Below are 15,880 nucleotides of genomic sequence, written 5' to 3' on the forward strand. Positions count from 1 at the left end.
ATTGTGTGGTTTTCACCAGAAAAGTTTCCAAATGTCAAGTTTTTTAGACTTAAAAATATTCCTCTAAACTCAGTTGAACTACGAATTCCGATTTACTCACCTGATATCAGGAGAAAACCCAGTGCTGCATCTTTTAGACCAGCACTGACCATGAAAAGTAATTCTAAGCGTACTTACCAGTAACTTTTACTTCCTTCCATAGGAATCCATTGTGTGGTTTTCACCAGAAAAGTTTCTAAGTGTCCATTTTTGAAACGTACAAATATTCCTCTAAGATCAGCCGAAATACGACTTCCGATTTACTCACCTGTTATCAGGAGAGAACCCAGGGCTGCATCTTTTAGCCCAGCACTGACCGTGAAAAGTAATTCTAAGCGTACTTACCAGTAACTTGTATTTACTTCCATAGGAATCCATTGTGTGGTTTTCACCAGAAAAGTTTCTAAGTGTCCATTTTTGAAACGTACAAATATTCCTCTAACATCAGCCGAACTACGAATTCCGATTTACTCATCTGTTATCAGGAGAAAACCCAGTGCTGCATCTTTTAGGCCAGCACTGACCATGAAAAGTAATTCTAAGCGTACTTACCAGTAACTTGTACTTCCTTCCATAGGAATCCATTGTGTGGTTTTCACCAGAAAAGTTTCCAATTGTCCATTTTTGAAGCGTACAAATATTCCTCTAAAATCACCCGAACTGCGAATTCTGATTTACTCACCTGTTATCAGGAGAAAACCCAATGCTGCATCTTTTAGGCCAGCACTGACCATGAAAAGTAATTCTAAGCGTACTTACCAGTAACATGTACTTCCTTCCATAGGAATCCATTTTGTGGTTTTCACCAGAAAAGTTTCTAAGTGTCTATTTTTGAAACGTACAAATATTCCTTTAAAATCAGCCGAAATACGAATTCCTATTTACTCACCTGTTATCAGGAGAGAACCCAGGGCTGCATCTTTTAGCCCAGCACTGACCATGAAAAGTAATTCTAAGCGTACTTACCAGTAACTTGTATTTCCTTCCATAGGAATCCATTGTGTGGTTTTTACCAGAAAAGTTTCTAAGTGTCCATTTTTGAAATGTACAAATATTCCTCTAAAATCAGCCGAAATAGGAATTCCTATATACTCACCTGTTATCAGGAGAGAACCCAGGGCTGCATCTTTTAGCCCAGCACTGACCCTGAAAAGTAATTCTAAGCGTACTTACCAGTAACTTGTATTTCCTGCCATAGGAATCCATTGTGTGGTTTTCACCAGAAAAGTTTCGAAGTGTCCATTTTTGAAATGTACAAATATTCCTCTAAAATCAGTTGAACTACGAATTCCGATTTACTCACCTGATATCAGGAGAAAACCCAGTGCTGCATCTTTTAGACCAGCACTGACCATGAAAAGTAATTCTAAGCGTACTTACCAGTAACTTGTACTTCCTTCCATAGGAATCCATTGTGTGGTTTTCACCAGAAAAGTGTCCAAGTGTCAATTTTTGAAACGTACAAATATTCCTCTAAAATCTGCCGAAATACGACTTCTGATTTACTCACCTGTTATCAGGAGAGAACCCAGGGCTACATCTTTTAGCCCAGCACTGACCCTGAAAAGTAATTCTAAGCGTACTTACTAGTAACTTGTACTTACTTCCATAGGAATCCATTGTGTGGTTTTCACCAGAAAAGTTAACAAGTGTCCATTTTTGAAGCGTACAAATATTCCTCTAAAATCAGCCGAACTACGAATTCTGATTTACTCACCTGTTATCAGGAGAAGACCCAGTGTTGCATCTTTTAGACCAGCACTAACTATGAAAAGTAATTCTAAGCGTATTTACCAGTAACTTGTATTTCCTTCCATAGGAATCCATTGTGTGGTTTCACCAGAAAAGTTTCCAAGTGTCCATTTTTTAGACTTACAAATATACCTCTAAAATCAGTTGAACTACGAATTCCGATTTACTCACCTGTTATCAGGAGAGAACCCAGTGCTGCATCTTTTAGAGCAGCACTGACCCTGAAAAGTAATTCTAAGTGTATTTACCAGTAACTTGTATTTCCTTCCATAGGAATCCATTGTGTGGTTTTCACCAGAAAAGTTTCCAAGTGTCCATTTTTGAAGCGTACAAATATTCCTCTAAAATCACCCGAACTGCGAATTCTGATTTACTCACCTGTTATCAGGAGAAAACCCAATGCTGCATCTTTTAGGCCAGCACTGACCATGAAAAGTAATTCTAAGCGTACTTACCAGTAACATGTACTTCCTTCCATAGGAATCCATTTTGTGGTTTTCACCAGAAAAGTTTCTAAGTGTCTATTTTTGAAACGTACAAATATTCCTCTAAAATCAGCCAAAATACGAATTCCTATTTACTCACCTGTTATCAGGAGAGAACCCAGGGCTGCATCTTTTAGCCCAGCACTGACACTGAAAAGTAATTCTAAGCGTACTTACCAGTAACTTGTATTTCCTTCCATAGGAATCCATTGTGTGGTTTTCACCAGAAAAGTTTCCAAGTGTCCATTTTTGAAACGTACAAATATTCCTCTTAAAATCAGCCGAACTACGAATTCCGATTTACTCACCTGTTATCAGGAGAGAACCCAGTGCTGCATCTTTTAGAGCAGCACTGACCCTGAAAAGTAATTCTAAGCGTATTTACCAGTAACTTGTATTTCCTTCCATATGAATCCATTGTGTGGTTTTCACCAGAAAAGTTTCCAAGGTTCCATTTTTGAAGCGCAGAAATATTCCTCTAAAATCAGCCGAACTACGAATTCCGATTTACTCACCTGTTATCAGGAGAGAACCCAGTGCTGCATCTTTTAGAGCAGCACTGACCCTGAATAGTAATTCTAAGCATATTTACCAGTAACTTGTATATCCTTCCATATGAATCCATTGTGTGGTTTTCACCAGAAAAGTTTCCAAGTGTCCATTTTTGAAGCGTACAAACATTCCTCTAAAATCAGCCGAACAACGAATTCTGATTTACTCACCTGTTATCAGGAGAAAACCCAGTGCTGCATCTTTTAGACTAGCACAGACTATGAAAAGTAATTCTTAGCGTACTTACCAGTAACTTGTACTTCCTTCCATAGGAATCCATTGTGTGGTTTTCACCAGAAAAGTTTCCAAGTGTCCATTTTTGAAACGTACAAATATTCCTCTTAAAATCAGCCGAACTACGAATTCCGATTTACTCACCTGTTATCAGGAGAGAACCCAGTGCTGCATCTTTTAGAGCAGCACTGACCCTGAAAAGTAATTCTAAGCGTATTTACCAGTAACTTGTATTTCCTTCCATATGAATCCATTGTGTGGTTTTCACCAGAAAAGTTTCTAAGTGTCCATTTTTGAAACGTACAAATACTCCTCTAAAATCAGCCGAAATACGAATTCCGATTTACTCACCTGTTATCAGGAGAGAACCCAGGGCTGCATCTTTTAGCCCAGCACTGACCCTAAAAAGTAATTCTAAGCGTACTTACCAGTAACTTGTATTTCCTTCCATAGGAATCCATTGTGTGGTTTTCACCAGAAAAGTTTCTAAGTGTCCATTTTTTAAACGTATAAATATTCCTCTAAAATCAGCCAAACTACGAATTTTGATTTACTCACCTGTTATCAGGAGAGAACCCAGTGCTGCATCTTTTCGAGCAGCACTGACCCTGAAAAGTAATTCTATGCGTATTTACCAGTAACTTGCATTTCCTTCCATATGAATCCATTGTGTGGTTTTCACCAGAAAAGTTTCCAAGTGTCCATTTTTGAAGCGTACAAATATTCCTCTAAAATCAGCCAAACTACGAATTCTGATTTACTCACCTGTTATCAGGAGAAAACCCAGTGCTGCATCTTTTAGACCAGCACTGACTATGAAAAGTAATTCTAAGCGTACTTACCAGTAACTTGTATATCCTTCCATAGGAATCCATTGTGTAGTTTTCACCAGAACAGTTTCTAAGTGTCCATTTTTGAAATGTACAAATATTCCTCTAAAATCAGCCGAACTACGAATTCCGATTTACTCACCTGTTATCAGGAGAGAACCCAGTGCTGCATCTTTTAGAGCAGCACTGACCCTCAAAAGTAATTCTAAGCGTATTTACCAGTAACTTGTATTTCCTTTCATAGGAATCCATTGTGTGGTTTTCACCAGAAAAGTTTCCAAATGTCAAGTTTTTTAGACTTAAAAATATTCCTCTAAACTCAGTTGAACTACGAATTCCGATTTACTCACCTGATATCAGGAGAAAACCCAGTGCTGCATCTTTTAGACCAGCACTGACCATGAAAAGTAATTCTAAGCGTACTTACCAGTAACTTTTACTTCCTTCCATAGGAATCCATTGTGTGGTTTTCACCAGAAAAGTTTCTAAGTGTCCATTTTTGAAACGTACAAATATTCCTCTAAGATCAGCCGAAATACGACTTCCGATTTACTCACCTGTTATCAGGAGAGAACCCAGGGCTGCATCTTTTAGCCCAGCACTGACCGTGAAAAGTAATTCTAAGCGTACTTACCAGTAACTTGTATTTACTTCCATAGGAATCCATTGTGTGGTTTTCACCAGAAAAGTTTCTAAGTGTCCATTTTTGAAACGTACAAATATTCCTCTAACATCAGCCGAACTACGAATTCCGATTTACTCATCTGTTATCAGGAGAAAACCCAGTGCTGCATCTTTTAGGCCAGCACTGACCATGAAAAGTAATTCTAAGCGTACTTACCAGTAACTTGTACTTCCTTCCATAGGAATCCATTGTGTGGTTTTCACCAGAAAAGTTTCCAATTGTCCATTTTTGAAGCGTACAAATATTCCTCTAAAATCACCCGAACTGCGAATTCTGATTTACTCACCTGTTATCAGGAGAAAACCCAATGCTGCATCTTTTAGGCCAGCACTGACCATGAAAAGTAATTCTAAGCGTACTTACCAGTAACATGTACTTCCTTCCATAGGAATCCATTTTGTGGTTTTCACCAGAAAAGTTTCTAAGTGTCTATTTTTGAAACGTACAAATATTCCTTTAAAATCAGCCGAAATACGAATTCCTATTTACTCACCTGTTATCAGGAGAGAACCCAGGGCTGCATCTTTTAGCCCAGCACTGACCATGAAAAGTAATTCTAAGCGTACTTACCAGTAACTTGTATTTCCTTCCATAGGAATCCATTGTGTGGTTTTTACCAGAAAAGTTTCTAAGTGTCCATTTTTGAAATGTACAAATATTCCTCTAAAATCAGCCGAAATAGGAATTCCTATATACTCACCTGTTATCAGGAGAGAACCCAGGGCTGCATCTTTTAGCCCAGCACTGACCCTGAAAAGTAATTCTAAGCGTACTTACCAGTAACTTGTATTTCCTGCCATAGGAATCCATTGTGTGGTTTTCACCAGAAAAGTTTCGAAGTGTCCATTTTTGAAATGTACAAATATTCCTCTAAAATCAGTTGAACTACGAATTCCGATTTACTCACCTGATATCAGGAGAAAACCCAGTGCTGCATCTTTTAGACCAGCACTGACCATGAAAAGTAATTCTAAGCGTACTTACCAGTAACTTGTACTTCCTTCCATAGGAATCCATTGTGTGGTTTTCACCAGAAAAGTGTCCAAGTGTCAATTTTTGAAACGTACAAATATTCCTCTAAAATCTGCCGAAATACGACTTCTGATTTACTCACCTGTTATCAGGAGAGAACCCAGGGCTACATCTTTTAGCCCAGCACTGACCCTGAAAAGTAATTCTAAGCGTACTTACTAGTAACTTGTACTTACTTCCATAGGAATCCATTGTGTGGTTTTCACCAGAAAAGTTAACAAGTGTCCATTTTTGAAGCGTACAAATATTCCTCTAAAATCAGCCGAACTACGAATTCTGATTTACTCACCTGTTATCAGGAGAAGACCCAGTGTTGCATCTTTTAGACCAGCACTAACTATGAAAAGTAATTCTAAGCGTATTTACCAGTAACTTGTATTTCCTTCCATAGGAATCCATTGTGTGGTTTCACCAGAAAAGTTTCCAAGTGTCCATTTTTTAGACTTACAAATATACCTCTAAAATCAGTTGAACTACGAATTCCGATTTACTCACCTGTTATCAGGAGAGAACCCAGTGCTGCATCTTTTAGAGCAGCACTGACCCTGAAAAGTAATTCTAAGTGTATTTACCAGTAACTTGTATTTCCTTCCATAGGAATCCATTGTGTGGTTTTCACCAGAAATGTTTCCAAGTGTCCATTTTTGAAGCGCACAAATATTCCTCTAAAATCAACCGAACTGCGAATTCTGATTTACTCACCTGTTATCAGGAGAAAACCCAGTGCTGCATCTTTTAGGCCAGCACTGACCATGAAAAGTAATTCTAAGCGTACTTACCAGTTACTTGTACTTCCTTCCATAGGAATCCATTGTGCCGTTTTCACCAGAAAAGTTTCTAAGTGTCCATTTTTGAAGCGTACAAATATTCCTCTAAAATCAGCCGAAATACAAATTCCTATTTACTCACCTGTTATCAGGAGAGAACCCAGGGCTGTATCTTTTAGCCCAGCACTGAACCTGAAAAGTAATTCTAAACGTACTTACCAGTAACTTGTATTTCCTTCCATAGGAATCCATTGTGTGGTTTTCACCAGAAAAGTTTCCAAGTGTCCATTTTTGAAACGTACAAATATTCCTCTAAAATCAGCCGAACTACGAATTCCGATTTACTCACCTGTTATCAGGAGAAAACCCAGTGCTGCATCTTTTAGGCCAGCACTGACCATGAAAAGAAATTCTAAGTGTACTTACCAGTAACTTGTACTTCCTTCCATAGGAATCCATTGTGTGATTTTCACCAGAAAAGTTTCTAAGTGTCCGTTTTTGAAATGTACAAATATTCCTCTAAAATCAGCCAAACTACGAATTCCGATTTACTCACCTGTTATCAGGAGAGAACCCAGTGCTTGATCTTTTACAGCAGCACTGACCCTCAAAAGTAATTCTAAGCGTATTTACCAGTAACTTGTATTTCCTTCCATAGGAATCCATTGTGTGGTTTTCACCAGAAAAGTTTCCAAATGTCTATTTTTTAGACTTACAAATATTCCTCTAAAATCAGTTGAACTACGAATTCCGATTTACTCACCTGATATCAGGAGAAAACCCAGTGCTGCATCTTTTAGACCAGCACTGACCCTGAAAAGTAATTCTAAGCGTACTTACCAGCCACTTGTACTTCCTTCCATAGGAATCCATTGTGTGGTTTTCACCAGAAAAGTTTCTAAGTGTCCATTTTTGAAACGTACAAATATTCCTCTAACATCAGCCGAACTACGAATTCCGATTTACTCATCTGTTATCAGGAGAAAACCCAGTGCTGCATCTTTTAGGCCAGCACTGACCATGAAAAGTAATTCTAAGCGTACTTACCAGTAACTTGTACTTCCTTCCATAGGAATCCATTGTGTGGTTTTCACCAGAAAAGTTTCTAAGTGTCCATTTTTAAAGCATACAAATATTCCTCTAAAATCACCCCAACTGCGAATTCTGATTTACTCACCTGATATCAGGAGAAAACCCAGTGCTGCATCTTTTAGACCAGCACTGACCATGAAAAGTAATTCTAAGCGTACCTACCAGTAACTTGTACTTCCTTCCATAGGAATACATTGTGTGGTTTTCACCAGAGAAGTTTCTAAGTGTCCATTTTTGAAACGTACAAATATTCCTCTAAAATCAGCTGAACTACGAATTCTGATTTACTCACCTGTTATCAGAAGAAGACCCAGTGTTGCATCTTTTAGACCAGCACTGACTTTGAAAAGTAATTCTAAGCGTACATACCAGTAACTTGTACTTCCTTCCATAGGAATCCATTGTGTGATTTTCACCAGAAAAGTTTCTAAGTGTCCATTTTTGAAACGTACAAATATTCCTCTAAAATCAGCCGAAATAAGAATTCTGATTTACTCACCTGTTATCAGGAGAGAACCCAGTGTTGCATCTTTTAGACCAGCACTGACTTTGAAAAGTAATTCTAAGCGTACATACCAGTAACTTGTACTTCCTTCCATAGGAATCCATTGTGTGATTTTCACCAGAAAAGTTTCTAAGTGTCCATTTTTGAAACGTACAAATATTCCTCTAAAATCAGCCAAACTACGAATTCCGATTTACTCACCTGTTATCAGGAGAGAACCCAGTGCTGCATCTTTTAGCCCAGCACTGACCCTGAAAAGTAATTCTAAGCGTACTTACTAGTAACTTGTATTTACTTCCATAGGAATCCATTGTGTGGTTTTCACCAGAAAAGTTAACAAGTGTCCATTTTTGAAGCGTACAAATATTCCTCTAAAATCAGCCGAACTACGAATTCTGATTTACTCACCTGTTATCAGGAGAAGACCCAGTGTTGCATCTTTTAGACCAGCACTGACTATGAAAAGTAATTCTAAGCGTACTTACCAGTAACTTGTACTTCCTTCCATAGGAATCCATTGTGTGATTTTCACCAGAAAAGTTTCCAAGTGTCCATTGATGAAACATACAAATATTCCTCTAAAATCAGCCCAAATACGAATTCCAATTTACTCACCTGTTATCAGGAGAGAACCCAGTGCTGCATCTTTTAGAGCAGCACTGACCCTGAAAAGTAATTCTAAGCGTACTTACCAGTAACTTGCATTTCCTTCCTTAGGAATCCATTGTGTGGTTTTCACCAGAAAAGTTTCCAAGTGTCCATTTATGAAACGTACAAATATTCCTCTAAAATCAGCCGAAATACGAATTCCTGTTTACTCACCTGTTATCAGGAGAGAACCCATGGCTGCATCTTTTAGCCCAGCACTGACCGTGAAAAGTAATTCTAAGCGTACTTACCAGTAACTTGTATTTACTTCCATAGGAATCCATTGTGTGGTTTTCACCAGAAAAGTTTCTAAGTGCCCATTTTTGAAACGTACAAATATTCCTCTAAAATCAGCCGAACTACGAATTCCGATTTACTCACCTGTTATCAGGAGAGAACCCAGTGCTGCATCTTTTAGAGCAGCACTGACCCTGAAAAGTAATTCTAAGCGTATTTACCAGTAACTTGTATTTCCTTCCATAGGAATCCATTTTGTGGTTTCACCAGAAAAGTTTCCAAGTGTCCATTTTTTAGACTTACAAATATTCCTCTAAAATCAGCCGAACTACGAATTCCGATTTACTCATCTGTTATCAGGAGAAAACCCAGTGCTGCATCTTTTAGGCCAGCACTGACCATGAAAAGTAATTCTAAGCGTACTTACCAGTAACTTGTACTTCCTTCCATAGGAATCCATTGTGTGGTTTTCACCAGAAAAGTTTCCAATTGTCCATTTTTGAAGCGTACAAATATTCCTCTAAAATCACCCGAACTGCGAATTCTGATTTACTCACCTGTTATCAGGAGAAAACCCAATGCTGCATCTTTTAGGCCAGCACTGACCATGAAAAGTAATTCTAAGCGTACTTACCAGTAACATGTACTTCCTTCCATAGGAATCCATTTTGTGGTTTTCACCAGAAAAGTTTCTAAGTGTCTATTTTTGAAACGTACAAATATTCCTTTAAAATCAGCCGAAATACGAATTCCTATTTACTCACCTGTTATCAGGAGAGAACCCAGGGCTGCATCTTTTAGCCCAGCACTGACCATGAAAAGTAATTCTAAGCGTACTTACCAGTAACTTGTATTTCCTTCCATAGGAATCCATTGTGTGGTTTTTACCAGAAAAGTTTCTAAGTGTCCATTTTTGAAATGTACAAATATTCCTCTAAAATCAGCCGAAATAGGAATTCCTATATACTCACCTGTTATCAGGAGAGAACCCAGGGCTGCATCTTTTAGCCCAGCACTGACCCTGAAAAGTAATTCTAAGCGTACTTACCAGTAACTTGTATTTCCTGCCATAGGAATCCATTGTGTGGTTTTCACCAGAAAAGTTTCGAAGTGTCCATTTTTGAAATGTACAAATATTCCTCTAAAATCAGTTGAACTACGAATTCCGATTTACTCACCTGATATCAGGAGAAAACCCAGTGCTGCATCTTTTAGACCAGCACTGACCATGAAAAGTAATTCTAAGCGTACTTCCCAGTAACTTGTACTTCCTTCCATAGGAATCCATTGTGTGGTTTTCACCAGAAAAGTGTCCAAGTGTCAATTTTTGAAACGTACAAATATTCCTCTAAAATCTGCCGAAATACGACTTCTGATTTACTCACCTGTTATCAGGAGAGAACCCAGGGCTACATCTTTTAGCCCAGCACTGACCCTGAAAAGTAATTCTAAGCGTACTTACTAGTAACTTGTACTTACTTCCATAGGAATCCATTGTGTGGTTTTCACCAGAAAAGTTAACAAGTGTCCATTTTTGAAGCGTACAAATATTCCTCTAAAATCAGCCGAACTACGAATTCTGATTTACTCACCTGTTATCAGGAGAAGACCCAGTGTTGCATCTTTTAGACCAGCACTAACTATGAAAAGTAATTCTAAGCGTATTTACCAGTAACTTGTATTTCCTTCCATAGGAATCCATTGTGTGGTTTCACCAGAAAAGTTTCCAAGTGTCCATTTTTTAGACTTACAAATATACCTCTAAAATCAGTTGAACTACGAATTCCGATTTACTCACCTGTTATCAGGAGAGAACCCAGTGCTGCATCTTTTAGAGCAGCACTGACCCTGAAAAGTAATTCTAAGTGTATTTACCAGTAACTTGTATTTCCTTCCATAGGAATCCATTGTGTGGTTTTCACCAGAAATGTTTCCAAGTGTCCATTTTTGAAGCGCACAAATATTCCTCTAAAATCAACCGAACTGCGAATTCTGATTTACTCACCTGTTATCAGGAGAAAACCCAGTGCTGCATCTTTTAGGCCAGCACTGACCATGAAAAGTAATTCTAAGCGTACTTACCAGTTACTTGTACTTCCTTCCATAGGAATCCATTGTGCCGTTTTCACCAGAAAAGTTTCTAAGTGTCCATTTTTGAAGCGTACAAATATTCCTCTAAAATCAGCCGAAATACAAATTCCTATTTACTCACCTGTTATCAGGAGAGAACCCAGGGCTGCATCTTTTAGCCCAGCACTGAACCTGAAAAGTAATTCTAAACGTACTTACCAGTAACTTGTATTTCCTTCCATAGGAATCCATTGTGTGGTTTTCACCAGAAAAGTTTCCAAGTGTCCATTTTTGAAACGTACAAATATTCCTCTAAAATCAGCCGAACTACGAATTCCGATTTACTCACCTGTTATCAGGAGAAAACCCAGTGCTGCATCTTTTAGGCCAGCACTGACCATGAAAAGAAATTCTAAGTGTACTTACCAGTAACTTGTACTTCCTTCCATAGGAATCCATTGTGTGATTTTCACCAGAAAAGTTTCTAAGTGTCCGTTTTTGAAATGTACAAATATTCCTCTAAAATCAGCCAAACTACGAATTCCGATTTACTCACCTGTTATCAGGAGAGAACCCAGTGCTTGATCTTTTACAGCAGCACTGACCCTCAAAAGTAATTCTAAGCGTATTTACCAGTAACTTGTATTTCCTTCCATAGGAATCCATTGTGTGGTTTTCACCAGAAAAGTTTCCAAATGTCTATTTTTTAGACTTACAAATATTCCTCTAAAATCAGTTGAACTACGAATTCCGATTTACTCACCTGATATCAGGAGAAAACCCAGTGCTGCATCTTTTAGACCAGCACTGACCCTGAAAAGTAATTCTAAGCGTACTTACCAGCCACTTGTACTTCCTTCCATAGGAATCCATTGTGTGGTTTTCACCAGAAAAGTTTCTAAGTGTCCATTTTTGAAACGTACAAATATTCCTCTAACATCAGCCGAACTACGAATTCCGATTTACTCATCTGTTATCAGGAGAAAACCCAGTGCTGCATCTTTTAGGCCAGCACTGACCATGAAAAGTAATTCTAAGCGTACTTACCAGTAACTTGTACTTCCTTCCATAGGAATCCATTGTGTGGTTTTCACCAGAAAAGTTTCTAAGTGTCCATTTTTAAAGCATACAAATATTCCTCTAAAATCACCCCAACTGCGAATTCTGATTTACTCACCTGATATCAGGAGAAAACCCAGTGCTGCATCTTTTAGACCAGCACTGACCATGAAAAGTAATTCTAAGCGTACCTACCAGTAACTTGTACTTCCTTCCATAGGAATACATTGTGTGGTTTTCACCAGAGAAGTTTCTAAGTGTCCATTTTTGAAACGTACAAATATTCCTCTAAAATCAGCTGAACTACGAATTCTGATTTACTCACCTGTTATCAGAAGAAGACCCAGTGTTGCATCTTTTAGACCAGCACTGACTTTGAAAAGTAATTCTAAGCGTACATACCAGTAACTTGTACTTCCTTCCATAGGAATCCATTGTGTGATTTTCACCAGAAAAGTTTCTAAGTGTCCATTTTTGAAACGTACAAATATTCCTCTAAAATCAGCCGAAATAAGAATTCTGATTTACTCACCTGTTATCAGGAGAGAACCCAGTGTTGCATCTTTTAGACCAGCACTGACTTTGAAAAGTAATTCTAAGCGTACATACCAGTAACTTGTACTTCCTTCCATAGGAATCCATTGTGTGATTTTCACCAGAAAAGTTTCTAAGTGTCCATTTTTGAAACGTACAAATATTCCTCTAAAATCAGCCAAACTACGAATTCCGATTTACTCACCTGTTATCAGGAGAGAACCCAGTGCTGCATCTTTTAGCCCAGCACTGACCCTGAAAAGTAATTCTAAGCGTACTTACTAGTAACTTGTATTTACTTCCATAGGAATCCATTGTGTGGTTTTCACCAGAAAAGTTAACAAGTGTCCATTTTTGAAGCGTACAAATATTCCTCTAAAATCAGCCGAACTACGAATTCTGATTTACTCACCTGTTATCAGGAGAAGACCCAGTGTTGCATCTTTTAGACCAGCACTGACTATGAAAAGTAATTCTAAGCGTACTTACCAGTAACTTGTACTTCCTTCCATAGGAATCCATTGTGTGATTTTCACCAGAAAAGTTTCCAAGTGTCCATTGATGAAACATACAAATATTCCTCTAAAATCAGCCCAAATACGAATTCCAATTTACTCACCTGTTATCAGGAGAGAACCCAGTGCTGCATCTTTTAGAGCAGCACTGACCCTGAAAAGTAATTCTAAGCGTACTTACCAGTAACTTGCATTTCCTTCCTTAGGAATCCATTGTGTGGTTTTCACCAGAAAAGTTTCCAAGTGTCCATTTATGAAACGTACAAATATTCCTCTAAAATCAGCCGAAATACGAATTCCTGTTTACTCACCTGTTATCAGGAGAGAACCCATGGCTGCATCTTTTAGCCCAGCACTGACCGTGAAAAGTAATTCTAAGCGTACTTACCAGTAACTTGTATTTACTTCCATAGGAATCCATTGTGTGGTTTTCACCAGAAAAGTTTCTAAGTGCCCATTTTTGAAACGTACAAATATTCCTCTAAAATCAGCCGAACTACGAATTCCGATTTACTCACCTGTTATCAGGAGAGAACCCAGTGCTGCATCTTTTAGAGCAGCACTGACCCTGAAAAGTAATTCTAAGCGTATTTACCAGTAACTTGTATTTCCTTCCATAGGAATCCATTTTGTGGTTTCACCAGAAAAGTTTCCAAGTGTCCATTTTTTAGACTTACAAATATTCCTCTAAAATCAGTTGAACTACGAATTCCGATTTACTCACCTGTTATCAGGAGAGAACCCAGTGCTGCATCTTTTAGAGCAGCACTGACCCTGAAAAGTAATTCTAAGTGTATTTACCAGTAACTTGTATTTCCTTCCATAGGAATCCATTGTGTGGTTTTCACCAGAAAAGTTTCCAAGTGTCCATTTTTGAAGCGTACAAATATTCCTCTAAAATCACCCGAACTGCGAATTCTGATTTACTCACCTGTTACCAGGAGAAAACCCAATGCTGCATCTTTTAGGCCAACACTGACCATGAAAAGTAATTCTAAGCGTACTTACCAGTAACTTGTACTTCCTTCCATAGGAATCCATTTTGTGGTTTTCACCAGAAAAGTTTCTAAGTGTCCATTTTTGAAACGTACAAATATTCCTCTAAAATCAGCTGAACTACGAATTCTGATTTACTCACCTGTTATCAGAAGAAGACCCAGTGTTGCATCTTTTAGACCAGCACTGACTTTGAAAAGTAATTCTAAGCGTACATACCAGTAACTTGTACTTCCTTCCATAGGAATCCATTGTGTGATTTTCACCAGAAAAGTTTCTAAGTGTCCATTTTTGAAACGTACAAATATTCCTCTAAAATCAGCCGAAATAAGAATTCTGATTTACTCACCTGTTATCAGGAGAGAACCCAGTGTTGCATCTTTTAGACCAGCACTGACTTTGAAAAGTAATTCTAAGCGTACATACCAGTAACTTGTACTTCCTTCCATAGGAATCCATTGTGTGATTTTCACCAGAAAAGTTTCTAAGTGTCCATTTTTGAAACGTACAAATATTCCTCTAAAATCAGCCAAACTACGAATTCCGATTTACTCACCTGTTATCAGGAGAGAACCCAGTGCTGCATCTTTTAGCCCAGCACTGACCCTGAAAAGTAATTCTAAGCGTACTTACTAGTAACTTGTATTTACTTCCATAGGAATCCATTGTGTGGTTTTCACCAGAAAAGTTAACAAGTGTCCATTTTTGAAGCGTACAAATATTCCTCTAAAATCAGCCGAACTACGAATTCTGATTTACTCACCTGTTATCAGGAGAAGACCCAGTGTTGCATCTTTTAGACCAGCACTGACTATGAAAAGTAATTCTAAGCGTACTTACCAGTAACTTGTACTTCCTTCCATAGGAATCCATTGTGTGATTTTCACCAGAAAAGTTTCCAAGTGTCCATTGATGAAACATACAAATATTCCTCTAAAATCAGCCCAAATACGAATTCCAATTTACTCACCTGTTATCAGGAGAGAACCCAGTGCTGCATCTTTTAGAGCAGCACTGACCCTGAAAAGTAATTCTAAGCGTACTTACCAGTAACTTGCATTTCCTTCCTTAGGAATCCATTGTGTGGTTTTCACCAGAAAAGTTTCCAAGTGTCCATTTATGAAACGTACAAATATTCCTCTAAAATCAGCCGAAATACGAATTCCTGTTTACTCACCTGTTATCAGGAGAGAACCCATGGCTGCATCTTTTAGCCCAGCACTGACCGTGAAAAGTAATTCTAAGCGTACTTACCAGTAACTTGTATTTACTTCCATAGGAATCCATTGTGTGGTTTTCACCAGAAAAGTTTCTAAGTGCCCATTTTTGAAACGTACAAATATTCCTCTAAAATCAGCCGAACTACGAATTCCGATTTACTCACCTGTTATCAGGAGAGAACCCAGTGCTGCATCTTTTAGAGCAGCACTGACCCTGAAAAGTAATTCTAAGCGTATTTACCAGTAACTTGTATTTCCTTCCATAGGAATCCATTTTGTGGTTTCACCAGAAAAGTTTCCAAGTGTCCATTTTTTAGACTTACAAATATTCCTCTAAAATCAGTTGAACTACGAATTCCGATTTACTCACCTGTTATCAGGAGAGAACCCAGTGCTGCATCTTTTAGAGCAGCACTGACCCTGAAAAGTAATTCTAAGTGTATTTACCAGTAACTTGTATTTCCTTCCATAGGAATCCATTGTGTGGTTTTCACCAGAAAAGTTTCCAAGTGTCCATTTTTGAAGCGTACAAATATTCCTCTAAAATCACCCGAACTGCGAATTCTGATTTACTCACCTGTTACCAGGAGAAAACCCAATGCTGCATCTTTTAGGCCAACACTGACCA

Source organism: Triturus cristatus, chromosome 1_1, assembly GCF_964204655.1.
Source record: "Triturus cristatus chromosome 1_1, aTriCri1.1, whole genome shotgun sequence".
In the NCBI taxonomy this organism is placed as follows: Eukaryota; Metazoa; Chordata; class Amphibia; order Caudata; family Salamandridae; genus Triturus; species Triturus cristatus.